Source organism: Paramisgurnus dabryanus, chromosome 21 (assembly GCF_030506205.2).
Source record: "Paramisgurnus dabryanus chromosome 21, PD_genome_1.1, whole genome shotgun sequence".
Classification (NCBI taxonomy): Eukaryota; Metazoa; Chordata; class Actinopteri; order Cypriniformes; family Cobitidae; genus Paramisgurnus; species Paramisgurnus dabryanus.
Genome location: NC_133357.1, coordinates 23,114,647 through 23,133,805, shown reverse-complemented (window position 1 = coordinate 23,133,805; position 19,159 = coordinate 23,114,647). Strand labels below are relative to the sequence as shown.

The following is a 19,159-nucleotide window of genomic DNA, read 5'->3' as shown; positions in this document are numbered from 1 at the left end:
TTGTAAACTGCTCCTGAACACAAACGTATAATCAGTACTTAAATTCATGACGGTAGCAACGTAATTTCAACTAATATCTATAAATAATGTAAAAATGTGTATATATTGTTCACCTCCCCTGAGATGCTCTGAGAGGCGCGCCCCGCGCTTTGAAAACCCCCTGCGTTAGAAGACTATAGAGAAAGTCATTCATTTAATGAGTTTTTGTTCCATTGGGTGGCGCTGATCGGGTTCTCGACGATGGAGGGATGATTCTCCATCACATGCTCCATATGCCAGGAGAAAGTGAACGATCATCGCAGTCTCCGCTCGCTGTCTCTCTAAACTCAGTCTAGAGGAGGCGGAACTGACTGCGCTTTACACCAGATCTATTTAGCGACATATACCAGCCATGCTGCCCAGTCTGGTGCTCTGTGTCCTGGAGGAAACCTTATAATCTTCGCGTCTCTCTGCACATTCACATTATGATCGCGAACAGTAGAAGTGTATCGAAGAGGATGGAGATCCTGCGCGCAGCATCAGTCTCTCTGGCTTGGTGAAACGCACGGTAAGCGCGCACGATGATGTCTCCATGCATATGGTTTATAAATAGCCACATTACGCATATCACAAAAATGCTTAACTTTGATGGTTATTCTTTCGCCTTTAATGCTTTGCATTGTTGATGTTAAGTTTAATACACTCTTATCTGGCACTTTATATAACCATTCTATATAGGCTAAATGTATGCAGTAGATATGAAACATTTATGACAGTACATGTTTAAAAACATAATTAAGTCTGCACTCAGATCTTTTGGAGTAGACTTGAGAATATTGAATGGGCTCATATTGATGTCCTTATCGATTCTGTATTTTCTTGAGATGTGAGGTAAAAGGGGGAGAGTAAAGTAATGAGGTAAAGATGGGTTATAAGTGTGCCCTGAATGAATTTCTCATTGTCCTGTTCCACTTACAGAGAAATAGTACAGAAGAATACTACAATATCTATAGGATTTTTGTACACAATGGCATGGTTTATTGAGCATCCATGATACTGCATGGACTTTTGGATATATATCCATGTTAGGTGGTCTTACAATTGCATGGTACATGAATATGCAAATATATTAAAAATACATACACTGTCAGAAAAAAAATCTAAATATGTACCCCAGCTGTCATTGGGGCGGTACCCTTTCAAAGGTCCTAATACCATTAGGTATACTCTTAAAATGAATGCGTTAAATTAACACACCTTGTAGGACAACACATCTCTGTGTTATTTTTTTTAATAACACACTTTGTGTTGTTTTAACACATCTTGTGTTGTCCATCTCATTTATTTGAATTCAAAATCAACACGAAAAGACACATAAAGTGTTAAAATAACACATAATGTGTTAAGTAGTTCAACACAAAACAATGTGTTAAAATAAGCACATCCTTTCTTAGGGTGTACAGATATGTATACATTAGGTACCATATGTATCTCTAAGGTACTAATATGAAGTCTTTAGGTACAAAGGGGTACTTTTTGAAATGGTACTGCTGCCCCAGTGACAGCTTGGGTACATAGTTTTGACAGTGTAGATGTATTGGTGCGACTGGTTAATGTTAATTTAGTGTTTCCTAGCACCTGTGATTCGTAGTGTCTGCATTCGGAGACTGCAATTAATAGTGTGATGCCTAAGTGTCAAGTTATTCTGGGTGCAGCAGGATAGACTTCATTCAACCAAGAAAGTGACTTCACACCAGGAGCTTATGTCCCTCAGCGCATGCTTGACCGAAAAAACTGCCAGAGTCTGTCCAATGTAGTGAATATGGATGAATGAAATCCTCTTACGCTGCAAGTCAAGCTTTTACTGTGTGTGTGTGTGTGCGTGTGCGTGTGTGTGTGTGTGTGTGTGTGTGTGTGTGTGTGTGTGTGTGTGTGTACCTGGTAATTATCACGTTGTGGGGACCAATTGTCCCCACAAAGATAGGAATACCAGTGTTTTTGTGACCTTGTGGGGACATTTTGATGTCCCCATGAGGAAACAAGCTTATAAATCAAACAAGATGATGTTAATTGAAAATCTAAGGTACAAGAAAGGTTTTTGTGATGGTTGGGGTTAGGGAATGGGGCAGGTAAGGGGAATAGAATATACAGTTTGTATGGTATAAAATGCATTACGTCTATGGAATGTCCCCACAAAACATGGAAACCAGAATGTGTGTTTGTGTGTGTGTGTGGACTACATACTTTAGCGGGTTCAGTGAATGCAGTCGTTTTGTTTCACCTGTCATTATGTCATACTCAGACAAAAATGTATGCAATTTATATAAAATAATGTATATGTCTATATCTTTATAAAATACATGTACTTTAAGTATACATTTACATTGAATCACACCTTCTGTATATAATTTGCCTATACGGTACACTGTCAGAAAAATTGTCAAAATATGTACCTAGCTGGCACCGGGGCAGTAGTACCCTAATATTAGGTACAGATATGTAGACATTTTGCACCAATCTGTACCTATAAGGTAGTATGAAATCTTTAGGTCCAAAGCTGTACTTTTTAAAAAGCGTTTCGCCCCAGTGATAGCTGGGGTACATATTTGGACCAATTTTCTGACAGTGTATTATTTAACCACTCTCACTCCCTACCCATGCCAATTATACATAATTGACATGGGTTTCATGAATAAACAGTAGGGGAGAGCGGGGCACAACCTAACGCTTTTTAGTTTTGGCTCAATCATTTAAAAAATATTTGAGTTTGATTAATTATATTTTTACACATCTCTGCTACAAATGAACATTTAAAGTTTTTTTTTTTTTTACTTACCATTCTTGGACAATTACACCAAACGTGACAGAAGTGCAAACGTTACAACTTACTTAAAAAGGTGGGGTTAATTGGAACAGGCAGGGGGTTAGTTGTAACACTTGCTAAATGAAGTTTGCAGGCAAATATTTCAATACTATTTTGTCTATATACTTAAGTGGATATTGTTTATATATCTGCCAATAGACAGGTATCCACACTGTATTCATTCATCCAACCCTTTTCTAACAATAGTTTAATTATAAATGGATACAAATGTCTAAATATGTGAGAAAAAGCAACACAATTACTGTATAACAAATATATTTTCTGTAATAACCATACTACAGTTTCAAAATCAAATTCTGAGATAATGAGCATTAAAGTCTGATTTTAGCCATTCATTTCATTATAATTTCAATCTTTGACTTGACCTTATTCAATCAATATTAAAGATATGAACAAAAATTTATTTGACACACGATTTTTGATAAGACAGGCATGTTTATTTTGTTGGCAGCCAGTAATCATTTGTGTGTAGCCTATTTAAAACAAAAGCAAGAATTACTTTAACATTAGCTGTTTTTTATATCGTAAGTGCTTAGGGGTGAGTTGTAACACAGCATTACAAATAACTCCGCTGGGTCAAAATATTTTCAAGCCCACCAAAAAAGTTGCTAAGAGCTGCAGACATATTTCAAAACGATGCTATGTTTTAGTCAACAAGACACTGATCAATATGACATAGCATTGGATTTGGTATCTTACACACCAAACTTAGAAACCGAAAAAAACATATGATGAAAAAATGTGCTTACATGCCACAAAAACACTCGTTCATCAATAACTCTCTGGAAAAACATTATACATTTCCAATAATTTGCGGGAGATCGTCTTTTGGCGGCGTGAAAAAATACTGGAAAACCAAAACGCTCAATCTTGTGCAACATGTAAACAGTCCGTGTTACAACTAACCCTGCGTTAGTTTTTGCCTCGTGCACCAATACTGTGCAAAAGTCTTAGGCCACCATCACCAGCATTGTTATTTTAGCAAAGTTTTAATGTCCTTCCATATTTATTTTTCACTTTTTTTAAGATACAAACAAAAAAAGTCCTGAAGTCATTCGATTAGAATTAGGATTTAATTTTTATTTAGGTTTAAGAGATCCTGCAGTTGCCTGCTGTTGCTCAAGTGAAAGGCAAGTTTACCCTAAATACTTGACACTTCAGCTTATACTTTAAGGGGCTTTTTACACCTGGTCACTTCATGCGTTTTCTCTGATCGGATAGCTATCCGATCGTTAAAAGACCAGGTGTAAATGCCCTTCGAAACGTTTTCGAGACGAATTTAAATCCGCTCAAACCACTTCAGGAGGTGGTCTGGGACGCATTTCAGACGAAACTGGACAAATCTAAACACATCTGGTTGATGAAACCACATCTTTCAGTGCATAACTCCTCCCAAACGTAAGCACTTCACCCGAAAGTTAGCCGTCAAAGAAGTAAACAAACAAAGACGACACGCTCGTTGCAACGACAGCGGGTAAAAAAGCTTCCTAGAACCAATAAAAGAGTCTTAATGAGAAACTCTAATGATATTAAACAAAGAAATAAAACTTAAAAGTGAAAGTCATGGACCTGTACGTTAAATCACCGCTTCGTCACTCTCCTGCTGCACTGTACGGCGAGCTTCGGCTCATGCTGAGCAAGGAGACACGCGTCCCCTGCCCAACATACAGTACAACATACAGTAAGTGCTGCCTTCTGTTGCATAAACGTCGTCTTAAGTTTTTTAAGGCGGAGTAATAAATAGTGTATTTGCATTTTGGGCGGGATTAAAAGATCAGATTCTAATCCGTTTTACCAAGATGTGGCCAAATGTAAATGGAACAGTTTTAAAAAATCAGATAACTATCTGATTAGAGAAAACATATGAAGTGACCAGGTGTAAAAAGGCCTGCATCAACTAAACTTGGACTTCAAGTGGTGCATCCTCAAAAAAAGGCCATGTCATGTTCTGTCCACCAAAACCACTAACAGTCTTAAAAAGCTTACTTCTTCCGCTTGTTGACTGTATATTTATAAACCTGCAACATCCTGACAGATGTTATTTTTAACCACATGGCCGGAGTCTGTGTTATCATGTGACTGTCACGCTTTTGCAGCAGGATGCAGAAACCAGCTCGCTGTGAATTAGGTGCACGATTCGGTCAGTTTGGACTCTCTATCCGTTTTCTGCTGACGCTCTCCCCCGTGCGCTGTGCACGGCATGGGCTTAGTATGCACGCGATGCACTCCTGTCACTGTTTGTGTTAACGTGTATTCAGGGTCACGTAACAACCGCTACGCTTCAAACAGAGGAAGTGTGTGTGTGTGATAGATGGAAAAATGAATCGTCCCTATGGATCAGAGAGGAATATGTGTGACCGTGGGGAGGGTTTAGGACATCAAATGCAGTGACTGGAAAAAATATCCTTAATATTTTAACACTATACAGAAGCAGGGCTGGAGGAGACCAAAGGAGGAACGAAGATGAGAGCGAAGGGAAACCCACAAATGCAGCCTACGTCAAAAATACGCAGAGTGGTCAACGTGTGACACACAACCACAGATTAGGCTTAAATATGCAGAGATCATCGATAACTTTATGAACCTTCTTATGAAGTATATATTCACTATTTTTGCTTTCACTTCAAATAGTGCACTTTGAAAGAGTATAGGGATTTTTAGTAGATTTTTTTAAAACAATGCCTTGTTATCCACAGTCAGGTTTAATCCCACAAACTGTAGCTATTGAATGACCTGAATGCCTTAGATTCATTGGCGTCATCTTCTGTGCCGTGCTTGGTGGAGAGGTGGTGCCCCGGCGGAGAGCCGTTCTCTTGTTTCTTTCTTCCCACCACGGATGACAGAAAGTAAGATTCATGTTGCCGTTCCTCTCATACAGGCAGACAGGAACCCCCCTTGCCATCTATTTCTCATCACTGGCTATCATATGATCAGGAAATAGAAATGGGCTGCATCAAACTCGATAGGCATTTAAGCACTTAGCAGTATTTCGGGGCCTGTTGTGATACGCATTAGACTAACAGGCTTCATCCATAACACTACACAATATTGATTCATTTCTTCGGGGCGAAGGGCATAATAGCCTTTATCTATTTTCTCTACTCATCATCACCCATGTTGCCTAATCACTTTGACGGTTCTCTGACTTTAAAATAGCAACGCCGTCTCCAAACGGTACCAAAAGTTACAGGCATAATTCGTTCGTGACTAAAGAAAGGTGAAAGGTGTTATTGATGCCACTAGTTTGCCGTTATCATTGTTAGTTTCTGCTTCTGAAAGAGATTATGATGCTCTATAGGGTGAGTATTAAACGAAAGTGAGAATATATTGGAAATTAGCCATTTGGGAAAGATGACATATACAGTACAAATCACAGTCCTATTGAAGGGATGTCTGTAAGTGGTTATGTATTATTTTAAGTATGATTTGAAATCAGCTTTCCTCGTCCTCTTCTGGGTCCTGGTTTCTGGTTGGGGTAATAGAGTGTTGTTACGCAAGGTTGTACGCGACAGGAAAAGTGCAGCGCGATTGTAAGCTGCAGAGCATCCGCCCGAAAAACACACACACACACACACCACAGATCTGTCTGTAAAATAAAGATATTTGAGGTAGCGATGGAATGCTTGAGTAACACTGGAAATAAATTGTATGCTATTGTTTCCCAATCTTTGTGTTATGTACACCCACAGCCATATCAGTAAAACTCAAGTACCCCTATGTCGACACCAAAACTCAAATATATCTTCTTGTTTACCTATAGAATCCTAAATATGATTTTTTTAAAATAAATATTTAAAGAGCTTGAAGGGTTAATTCACCCTAAAATGACGTGTCATGTGTCGTTCTAATTAAACCACCAAGTGCTAAAATTGTCTTCAGAACACATTTATAGATACGTTTAATTAGAACCACAAGGCTGTCCCATAAACTGTAGTTTGATTTAGACAATCAAGCCCAGAAAAGAATAAAAGGGCATTGTCAAAAAAGATCCATGTGCCATAAGTTGTTCAATATTAATATTATGAAGCGACGAGTGCGGAAAGAAAACAAAATATTTTATTCAACAATTTGTTCTCCTCCTTGGTTGTTCAGTGCATGTTACGAGCTGACATCACCTGCTGAAGTAGGCGCCAACGTTTTTTTTGTTTTTGTTTTTTTTTTTAACTTTTTTTAGGGCTGTCAATAGACTTAAATATTTAATCTAGAGTTAATCACATGATTTCATGAGTTAACTCACGATTAATCGCAAATTAATCTAACATTTTTAGCTGTTCTAAATTGACCTAAATTTAACACTTTTCAAGTTTTTAATGCTCTAATCAACATGGATTTGGATGTGTATATGCTATATGCAAATGTATGTTTACAACAGCCTGTTTTCATTTTCAACCGAACATTAGCCATAGTTTTATACATGATTTTCCCTTAGAAGACCTAGTTCTTTCTCCATTTCTGTTTGCTGCTGCATCATTTTTGACCTGTGCTGGCAAAGACCGCTTTAAGATATACTGTAGGCTAATGCAAGGGTTTAATATAATGTTACACAACAGATACTTTTCCTCAACAGTTAACCAAACATTCACTTCAGATATACCAGATTATAGGTCATACCTGCGTGAATTCTTGTCAAAACAGATATTTTTAAAACTGTAATTTTGTGTAGATGTCTATATATATATATTGGGGTTGCGCACTCGTGCGTTTGTGTTCATGCGCTTCAGACGTCAGCGTCAGGAAGATCGCTTTTGAGTTTTGTCACTCTTAATAATTCTTTTAACATCAATTGGGTCTTGAACTTTCTCTCTCTTAATAATTATTTTAACATCAAGCAAGTCCTGCAGTCTATTTTCTATAATTTCTATAATTTCTCTGCATGCTTTAAAAACAAAAACAAAATACGAACAAGTGAATGAAGACGCGTCTTTGCTTTAGATTATGGATTTGGGATGGTCCACCTCTCAGGAAAGGTACAGATAAAGATCATTTTAGATGTTTAATGACCATTTAGAGCATTGGATTCGCTAGACGAGAGCTTAAAGTTCTTATTTTTATGAAAACCTCCAACTCATCAGCATGGGTCACTTGCTGTGTTTCAATTCATCCAGCCGTGGGCTAGACCAAGGGTCAAACAGAAATTGCGTGTTGCGTTAATCGAGCATTAATAAAATTAGTGGGGTTAAAAAAAATGAGTGGTGTTAAAATGAATTTGCGTTAACGCGTTATTAACAGCCCTAATTTTTTATTATACTAAAAAACAGCCCATAAAAATTCATAAATTACTTGCTAGCATATTCTGTGTCTGTACACTGGCAACTACGTCAACTAAATCAAACAGTCACAAGCCGCTCAGTTTTCATCAAAAATACCTAAAAATGTGTCCTGAAGACAACTGGAGGACTTGGTGTTTTAGAAGAAAGACTAGCCTGATCTCATCAGAATTCGTATGTATTTAACGAGCTGGCTAATTCGTATGAATTCGTACGTAGTGAATTGTACAAATACATATGATTTTTATAAAAAAATTACGAAATCCCAACCCTAACCCCAATGTCACGGGGCAAAAGCAAATCGTACAAAAATATACAAATGTGGTTGAACGAATTAATACGAATTAGCCACCTCGTAAAATGCATACGAATTGCCATGAAACGGCGTTGGAAAAACGTCAAATTTGTTAAAACCAATTAAATGACTAAAGTGACATTTCTCAATTATTGACTAATAAAATTGTCATTGCCATTAAAGGAAAACACCACAGTTTTTCAATATTCTACTATGTTCTTATCTCCATTTAGATGTATCTTTTTTCAGTGCATGCACTTAAACATTGTACAGCGCGTCGTGAAAGTGTTAGCATTTAGCCTAGCCCCATTCATTCCTTAGGATCCAAACAGGGATGAAATTAGAAAAACCAAACACTTCCATGTTGTCCCTATTTAACTCTTTCACCGCCAGCATTTTTAAAAAAAGTTGCCAGCCAGCGCCAGCGTTTTTCATGATTTTCACCAAAGTTTAATGCCTTCCAGAAAATGTTCTTCTTTAAATATATAAACATACAATATACCATATGAAAGAACAGACCCTCTGCTTTCAAACAAAAAAACCGTTTCATCCTACCTTTAGTGGTTCTTTTGCAATCAGCTTTTGAATATGGGTAGGTTTTTGCAAAAACACCATATTTTGAGCAAAAAGCAGAGATAATTCCATTTTTATGACGGACTTTTCATAGAGATCCCATTCAGAGCGATCTTTAAAACAGACACGGACATGCAGCAGCTTGCCATAGGGCAATACTTCCGGTTTTAAAAAGTTGCGGAAGGGCGCCACCCGCTGGATAATAGCGGTATTGCGGAAAGACGGAAAATCTCGTCATTGGCAGGGAAGCGTTTTCTCTTAATTGACGAGATATCTCGTCAATGGCGGGGAAAGAGTTAAAGACTGTTACATGAGTAGTTACACGAGTAAGTACATTATGGCACAAAAAAAAATGGTGATTTTTTTAAGCAAATAAAAAATGAGAACTATATTGTATGGCGGACGAGCATTTTGACCTCAGCACGCAGTAACATCATCACTCCTGACTACTCCCCCTCTCGCTCAAACTTCCGTCAATATTAGAACGTCTGTAAATAGGGAAAACATGGAAGTGTTTGGTTGCTTCTAAATTAATCCCTGTTTGGATCCTTGCGAATGAATTGGGCTAGGCTAGTCAAATGCTAACACATTCACAACACACTGTACAAAGATTAAGTGCAAGCATTGAATAAAGATAGGTATGTATTAATTCATCTTAGTTGAGGTAAGAACATAGTAAAATATTGAAAACAGTGGTGTTTTCTTTTAAAGTGAAATCACCAAATCTAAACATGGGAGCCTGATAAAAATTCTCATTTACAAGAAATCATGTGAGACACACTTTTAATATCTTTTTTACAATTAAAAAATCTTTCCAAGCACAAATGTATGTTTCGTGCATTACATCATGCACAAAACTGTTCCAAGACAAACGCTCTCTTTAATTATTCGTACTCGGATTCTTCCCACACAAATGTCCCACAATGCACCGCTTCATCCATCCTATATGACAGAACTTCTGGATCAGCCCCATGACCCCCTTACAGAATATATAGCAGATCCTTCCTGCATCCCCAGAGACCCGACTGTCTGCTGCGAAGCCAGACATCGAGTCGATTCGAGTCATTTAACCACCATATACTGACTAATCTGAGATGTTTCAGCACAAAACGGTGAGGAAACAGGATGTGTGATTTAAAAGCGGACTGAACGAATCGAGTGCTTGGTTTGTTTTTCATTATAGTGTCAGTTAAACGGCACCATGGAGACTACGATAGAGACATCGTAGAGTTTATTTATAGTCAGTATGTTTACAATCACATAATCTCTGCACTGTTGCTCTGGCAAACGGCAACTGCATACTTATCAACACCTACACATTGTATTAAGTCTCAACATTTTGCAGTCTGCCAGGAGGTGAAAGAGTAAAACAGTGTGTGCGGTAGGAAATCAGTTGTGGTAGTTCAAAGACTATGTGGTCTTACGTGTGAAGAAACACACGATGGCACCCAGAGATGCGTTCAGATACACATGGTGACGCACACACACCCATCCAGTACTGTCTTCCTTACCAGTGTGAACTAACAGCAGACTAGTGCTGGTCTATTTTTAGCAAATGCTTGCAAGAAGCAGGCACATGTTAAAATGTGGCTCGGCAGCAGAGCACCATTTGCTATCTCTGCTATCTGTTACTGTACGTATGCACGAAATAAATGAATCTTTAATGTTACATACAGCTTTAAAAAATCCTGATAAAAATATGTTTTACATTCATGCAATTGGCAAATGCTTATGATGGGATTCAAACCCACATCCTTTATGTTGGCAGTGGCATGCTGTACCCAGGGGCGTGGTTGCCAAGAGGATGGGAGGAGGTAACCACCTAATTATTAAAATGAGCAATTACAACCCCCAATATTTACATTTATGCAAATGGTAGACACCTTTATCCATTACAACAAGTATGCATTATCAGTATGTGTGTTCCCTGGGATTAAACTTAAAACCTTTTGCACTGCTACTGCAATTCTCTGCTACTGAGCTACAGGAACAATATTTATGCATTGATTAATAAACCTATGGACAAACAAAGCAGAGTGAAAGAAAATATTGATAAATGTTCGCATCATGATATTTTGTTTGGCAATACGATATTGAGTGAAGAAACAAACAAAAAAAACAATATTGATATATATAAAAAATCATGAAAGCTGTTGTTTGACAGCATTCTTTTTAAGGTTTGCATATGGTGGTGTGTTCTTTATGACAGCATCACAATGTATTGCAACATATTTCATCACAACCCCTTTATCTTGATGCATATTGTATCATAAGATTTTTGCTGATACACATCCCAAATATTATGGGGCATGCTCTTGCTTTCGCTGTGGTTGATATGTGCTTTTCTGGTAGAAGTGCCCATACAAGGAATTCTGTCCTTCATTCAGGACCATACTCAAAAAAAAACTTGTACAAACCCTTGACGAAGTGTATTCGGCAAAGAAATACTCCGTCATATGTCCAACTGTTTTTTCATTCAGGACCATACTCAAAAAAAAAAACTTTACGAAACTTTTATAAACCCTGGCGAAGTGTATTTGGCACAGAAATACTCCGTCATACCTCCAACTGTTTTTTATTTTTAACTTTTTTCCCATGTTTAGCATGAGAATCTAACTATTTAACAGTGTTATTTATACAGGACCATACTAAAAAAAAACTTAAGGAAACTTGTACGAACCCTGGTGAAGTGTATTCGGCACAGAAATACTCTGTCATACATCCAACTGTTTTTTATTTTTAACTTTTTTTCCATGTTTAACGTTAGAATCTAATTTTTTAACAGTGTTATTTATACAGGACCATACTCAAAAAAACTTTACGAAACTTGTACGAACCCTGACGAAGTGTATTTGTCACAGAAATACTCTGTCATGCGTCCAACCGTTTTTTATTTTTAACTTTTTGCCATGTTTAGCATGAAAATCAAACTCTTTAACAGTGTCAATTAAACAGGACCATACTCAAAATAAAACTTACGAAACTTGTATGAACCCTGACGAAGTGTATTCAGAGAGAAATACTCCGTCATACGTCCACCTGTTTTTTATTTTTAACTTTTTGCCATGTTTAGCATGAAAATCAAACTCTTTAACAGTGTCATTTAAACAGGACCATACTCAAAATAAAACTTACGAAACTTGTATGAACCCTGACAAAGTGTATTCAGAACAGAAATACTCCGTCATACGTCCAACTGTTTTTTATTTTTACCTTTTTCCCATGTTTAGCATCAAATCTAACTCTTTAACAGTGTTATTCATACAGACCATAGACAAAAAAAACTTTACGAAATTTGTACGAACCCTGGTGAAGTGTGTTCGGCACAGAAATACTCCGTCATACATCCAACTGTTTTTTTACTTTTAACTTTTTTTCCATGTTTAACGTGATAATCGAATTCTTTAACAGTGTTATTTATAAAGGACCATACTCAAAAAAACGTTACGAAACTTGTACGAACCCTGACGAAGTGTATTTGGAACAGAAATACTCCGTCATACGTCCACCCGTTTTTTATTTTTAACTTTTTCCCATGTTTAGCGTCAAATCTAACTCTTTAACAGTGTTATTCATACAGACCATAGTCAAATGAACTTTACGAAATTTGTACGAACCCTGGTGAAGTGTGTTCGGCACAGAAAAACTCCGTCATACATCCAACTGTTTTTTTACTTTTAACTTTTTTTCCATGTTTAACGTGATAATCGAATTCTTTAACAGTGTTATTTATAAAGGACCATACTCAAAAAAACGTTACGAAACTTGTACGAACCCTGACGAAGTGTATTCGGAACAGAAATACTCCGTCATACGTCCACCCGTTTTTTATTTTTAACTTTTTCCCATGTTTAGCGTCAAATCTAACTCTTTAACAGTGTTATTCATACAGACCATAGTCAAATGAACTTTACGAAATTTGTACGAACCCTGGTGAAGTGTGTTCGGCACAGAAAAACTCCGTCATACATCCAACTGTTTTTTTACTTTTAACTTTTTTTCCATGTTTAACGTGATAATCGAATTCTTTAACAGTGTTATTTATAAAGGACCATACTCAAAAAAACGTTACGAAACTTGTACGAACCCTGACGAAGTGTATTCGGAACAGAAATACTCCGTCATACGTCCACCCGTTTTTTATTTTTAACTTTTTCCCATGTTTAGCGTCAAATCTAACTCTTTAACAGTGTTATTTGTACAGGACCATACTCAAAAAAACTTTACGAAACTTGTACGAACCCTGACGAAGTGTATTCGGAACAGAAATACTCCGTCATACGTCCACCCGTTTTTTATTTTTAACTTTTTCCCATGTTTAGCGTCAAATCTAACTCTTTAACAGTGTTATTTATACAGGACCATACTCAAAAAAACTTTACGAAACTTGTACGAACCCTGACGAAGTGTATTTGTCACAGAAATCCTCTGTCATACGTCCAACCGTGTTTTATTTTTTTTACTTTTTACCATGTTTAGCATGGTAACAGTGTTATTCATACAGACCATAGACAAACAGTTTTTAAACTTTACGAAATTTGTACAAATCCTGACGAAGTTTTTTTTTCACAGAAATCCTCCATCATACGTCCAACTGTCTTTTATTTTAACTTTTCTCATGTTTAGAATGAGAATCTAACTGTTTAACAGTGTTATTCATACAGACCATAGACAAAAAAAACTTTACGAAATTTGTACGAACCCTGGTGAAGTGTGTTCGGCACAGAAATACTCCGTCATACATCCAACTGTTTTTTTACTTTTAACTTTTTTTCCATGTTTAACGTGATAATCGAATTCTTTAACAGTGTTATTTATAAAGGACCATACTCAAAAAAACGTTACGAAACTTGTACGAACCCTGACGAAGTGTATTTGGAACAGAAATACTCCGTCATACGTCCACCCGTTTTTTATTTTTAACTTTTTCCCATGTTTAGCGTCAAATCTAACTCTTTAACAGTGTTATTCATACAGACCATAGTCAAATGAACTTTACGAAATTTGTACGAACCCTGGTGAAGTGTGTTCGGCACAGAAAAACTCCGTCATACATCCAACTGTTTTTTTACTTTTAACTTTTTTTCCATGTTTAACGTGATAATCGAATTCTTTAACAGTGTTATTTATAAAGGACCATACTCAAAAAAACGTTACGAAACTTGTACGAACCCTGACGAAGTGTATTCGGAACAGAAATACTCCGTCATACGTCCACCCGTTTTTTATTTTTAACTTTTTCCCATGTTTAGCGTCAAATCTAACTCTTTAACAGTGTTATTCATACAGACCATAGTCAAATGAACTTTACGAAATTTGTACGAACCCTGGTGAAGTGTGTTCGGCACAGAAAAACTCCGTCATACATCCAACTGTTTTTTTACTTTTAACTTTTTTTCCATGTTTAACGTGATAATCGAATTCTTTAACAGTGTTATTTATACAGGACCATACTCAAAAAAACTTTACGAAACTTGTACGAACCCTGACGAAGTGTATTTGTCACAGAAATCCTCTGTCATACGTCCAACCGTGTTTTATTTTTTTTACTTTTTACCATGTTTAGCATGGTAACAGTGTTATTCATACAGACCATAGACAAACAGTTTTTAAACTTTACGAAATTTGTACGAATCCTGACGAAGTTTTTTTTCACAGAAATCCTCCATCATACGTCCAACTGTCTTTTATTTTAACTTTTCTCATGTTTAGAATGAGAATCTAACTGTTTAACAGTGTTAATAAGTCGAAATGCATGAAATAATATTAGACATCTCTTTTAAGAGTATAAAAATCTTACATTGTGTTGGATGGAGAAATAAATCATAATGCTTTTTTATGATGCCAATATAGCTGCTAGCTGTTTATACTCTATAAGAAAGCTTTTATGCCTGACTTGTACACTCTTAAAACGAATGTGTAAAAATAACACAGAGATGTGTTAAGGACAACACATCTAGTGTGTTGTCCTTAACACATCTCTGTGTTATTTTAGAACAACACACTTGGTGTTGTTTAACACATTGTTTTTATTTGAACTCAAAATCAACAAGAAATGACACATAACATGTTAAAATAACACATAAGGTGTTAAATAGGATAACAAGTTCAAGTTCAAGTTCAAGAAACTTTATTATCCCCGAGGGGCAATTTGTTGTGCAGCAGGCTACAATACACATTACACAAAACAACAACCATACAATCAACTGAAATAAATTAAATACATACAACACAGTAGTCCGCAACTCACATTAACTTGTTAAGACCACCTATAGCAGCGGGGACAAAAGAATGTTTGTGTCTGTTGGTCCTGCATTTAGGCACTTTGAATCTACGACCTGACGGCAACAAAATAAAACAGCCGTACAATGGGTGGCATGGATCAGCTAAGATTGAATGTGCCTTCTTGACAGTCCTAGTCTCATATAGAGTGTTTAAATCAGGCAAGGGATTGTGGGAAATTTTGCCACACACCTTCACTATGTTTTGAAGCCTGTTCTTGTTTTTAAGTGAAAGGGACCCGAACCAACTCACAAGAGCAAATGAAATAGTGGATTCAATAAAACAACAGTAAAACATCCTCATAAAAGTATTATCAACATTAAAATTCCGAAGTTTACGTTAAAAAAACATACGTTGATGTGATTTCTTACAGACAGCGTCTACCTGTGGCTCAAAGGTGAGTTTGTCATCAATAATAATTCCAAGGTATTTGTATTGCTTCACCACTTCTATATCCTGATCATTAATAGAAGAGTGGGTGGGGGGTGGAGGATTCTTTCTAAAATCTATCAACATTTCTTTAGTTTTTTCCGTATTGATATTGATAAAGGACGACTTACACCACTCTGTAAAATCATTTAAAATAGCGCCATGCACGGGGTCATTGTGTGTCAACAGTGACACGATCACTGAATCGTCAGCATACTTAATAATATGACGCCTAGTATGTTGGCTTTGACATGCATTTGTATATAATATAAATAAGACCGCGGAGAGGACGCATCCCTGTGGGGAACCAGTGGAGGTAAAAAGAACATCAGATAAAATGCCATTCACTCTTACACGTTGAGATCTATTAGTTAAAAAATTCAACAACCAACAGATAAGACTAGGGTCAATGTTAAAAGTATTCTTTAAAATCCCTGCTAAAACATGTGGTTGAATGCAATTAAAAAATTAACACATCCTTTCTTAGTGTAGGTTTGAGGGAGGTCTATTTCTGGAGTTTTCTTTGTTAAATTAATTTAGTTTAGTTATGCATGCACCTCCACATGAAAGCATCCCACAGTCCCTAGTGGAACTCATGAGTTTCTCTCTCTCTCTCTCTCTCTCTCTCTCTCTCTCTCTCTCTCTCTCTCTCTCTCTCTCTCTCTCTCTCTCTCTCTCTCTATCTATCTATCTATCTATCTATCTATCTATCTATCTCACATACACATACACTTTCTTTCATTTTGTCCCTTTTTCTTTCTTTACAGATGATTAAAAAGGTCACTTTTGTTCATTCCCAGTGAGGTTGTGTTTTATTGGACGTGATGAATAGATTTGTGTCGTATCGATTTCTTTGATCAATAGGTAGACTGTTCTGTGAACTACAGCGAACCCTAATGAGATTGTTAGTAACCCAATTAGTTGCAAAATAAGCTCATGATTTATTCAAAGCGTTATGCTCGGTTCACCATATCATAAATAGACTAAATGGATTATTATCATCCTGATTGAGAGTCAATGAATGTCAATCATCTTTATTAGTTTTTAGACTTTTAATATGGTTTGACCTTTACGATTTATCGAGTTAAAGAGTACATTTGGTCAGTCCAATCAATAGGTTAGCATTACTTAATTGAAGGGAGAGAACTTTATATCAATATTCAGTGATGTAACAGGACTTGAAAATAACCTGGCCCACATTTGTCCCTTATGGTTTTATTGTGGTAAAAGTGTAATAACCATGGGTTTTTGGTGTCTATCAGCAAAACCATGGTTTTACTACACTAACCATGATTTTTTGGTTTTAACTGTAGTAAAACCATGGTTAATTTTCGTAAGGGGTTACTTTAGTTTTAACATTTCTGTTTATGTTCAGGCAAACAATTATATCCAGTGCAACAGTGCATATAAAGAGGGGATCAAGTTCTGTATAGTAGGTATACAGTTTTTCTGAATTGCTAAAACACATTTTTTGAAACCATCACTCATTTTCTCAAAACCTTAAACACAAATCCCAATTTTAAACAAAATTCACAGAACCCCTGACTCTTCCAGCAAAATCAAACAATTGCTTCAAAACCATTTCACTTGTACTCAAAATCAAACTAAGCTTTCAAATCATACACACATAAGTCTATAATATAAAACACTACAAGCATCCATTAGACACTACCTTAAAAAATGGAAAACACAACATCCAGGAGATCTGCTTACAGAAAAATACATGTTTATTGTACATAACAACACACTTGACAAATACTGTTAAAAATCTCTATTACTGTAATCACAAGTTTAGTTCAGTGAATATAGTGAATACTTTACTGTAAGTACTGCAAGTCATAGTAAGTTTTCAATATTACTGTAAGCAGCACTTGTATTTTGTAAAAAGTCAGCAATCCAACTGCAAATTTTGCCAATTGCATTGTCTCTAGTGTCCTTTTCTTCCTCATACTCTTCATCTGCCTCTCAGACTGTTTCCAATTCACACAATTGGTAAAAAATACCATTAGATAAAAGTGTGTAGAATTTTGAGTTGTTGTGTTTACTCGATGATAACGGTGTTTTAGTTGTGTTCAACTTTTGCCTGCCTGTGTTTAGCATTTATAAAACAAGTGCATTGCAGTGTGAAATGTGTGTTTTAGTGAGAAGTTTGTGTTTAGAATTTTGCAAAAAGAGTGCATGATTTGACAAATGGGTTCAGGCCACTATGAATTTGGTTCAGAGATTGGGGTTTAGTGTTTTAGCAATTCAGAAAAACTGTAATATGGTGGCCATATATTTGAATAATTTAAAATAGTGAATGTATTCTTGATTAAATATATGTTGTGTATACCAATACACACACAAGGTTAAAAATAGTCAACGGATAAGTAAGAAAGGACACAACGATTGAGTGAGAAAAAGATTTCAAGGAAAGATAGATGTTGGTTAAATTCACCCGGGACTACATTTTTCATAAGTCTGTCAGGCGTAAACCTGCTCCGGCTTTCAAGCACTATAAAATCAATGAGCACACCATTAACCTGTGATTGTAACAGTTCACTCCACCGCTCCAACTAAAAGTTCATAAAGGCATACAAACACTTTATAGAGCAACAGACCAGGCGACAGTGAAATTAGCAAAATATACAAATATATATATACAAAAAAAACAACCGAGAAAAATGCATAACCTTCAGATAACTTCAGAAATGTCTCATACCTAAAATATTCTACATTCATGCCCGTTTGCATGAAAACACAATGAAATTGATTCCAGAGGCCTTGATAAATGTTTGTTTACCAGAATTTAAACTATTTTGATACAACTTAAAGAAATTTTTTTTAAATTACGCACAGGAGCTATAATATTTCTCATTTCTCAATAAAAAAATCTCTACTGTAATAATGCACTTACAGTACAGTGAAAACCCATGGAGAATTAATTTTTGCCTAACTAATATTGCCAAATGTAATTTTAAACCACTCTCTTGTCTTCCATTGGTTGGACAAACAGATGACCCCACCCTAAAGTCAAGCTTAGCTGTGTCAGGCTGGTTGTTATGCTCAACCAATCAAAGCATTGTCTGTTAAAGGAGGGGTGCATGATCTTCGAAAGCCAATGTTTATATTTGAAATCACCTAAACAAACACGCCCTTACCCCAATAGAATCTGGACCTTCTTTTGATAGACCCGCCCCACACATACGCAACTCAAGCAACAATGTTGATTAGTAGACACGCCCCTTACTGCTGATTGGCTACAAGTGTGTTTTGGTAGTCGGCCCCACTCCATTTTCCCGTTTTATTTTTTATTTTTAAATCATGCACCCCGTCTTTTATGTCAGTTTGACGGTGTTTACACAAAAAAAAGGTACAAAAGGTCCTAATATGTACCATTTAGGTACAGATATGTCTACATTTGGTACCAATATGTAACGTTGAGGTATTAATATGCACTCTTTAGGTAAA

General features: G+C 36.4%; 1 protein-coding gene across 2 annotated transcripts in view; it reads left to right on the top strand.

Moving 5' to 3' along the window:
* Positions 1-254: 254 nt before the first annotated feature.
* Positions 255-19,159, top strand: part of LOC135775799 (uncharacterized) — a 78,196-nt gene continuing 59,291 nt past the window's right edge. For both annotated transcript variants that reach the window (XR_010543940.2, XM_065286300.2), the window contains exon 1: positions 255-547. The gene's annotated coding sequence lies outside the window, so the exon portion shown is untranslated. The remainder of the gene's footprint in view (positions 548-19,159) is intronic.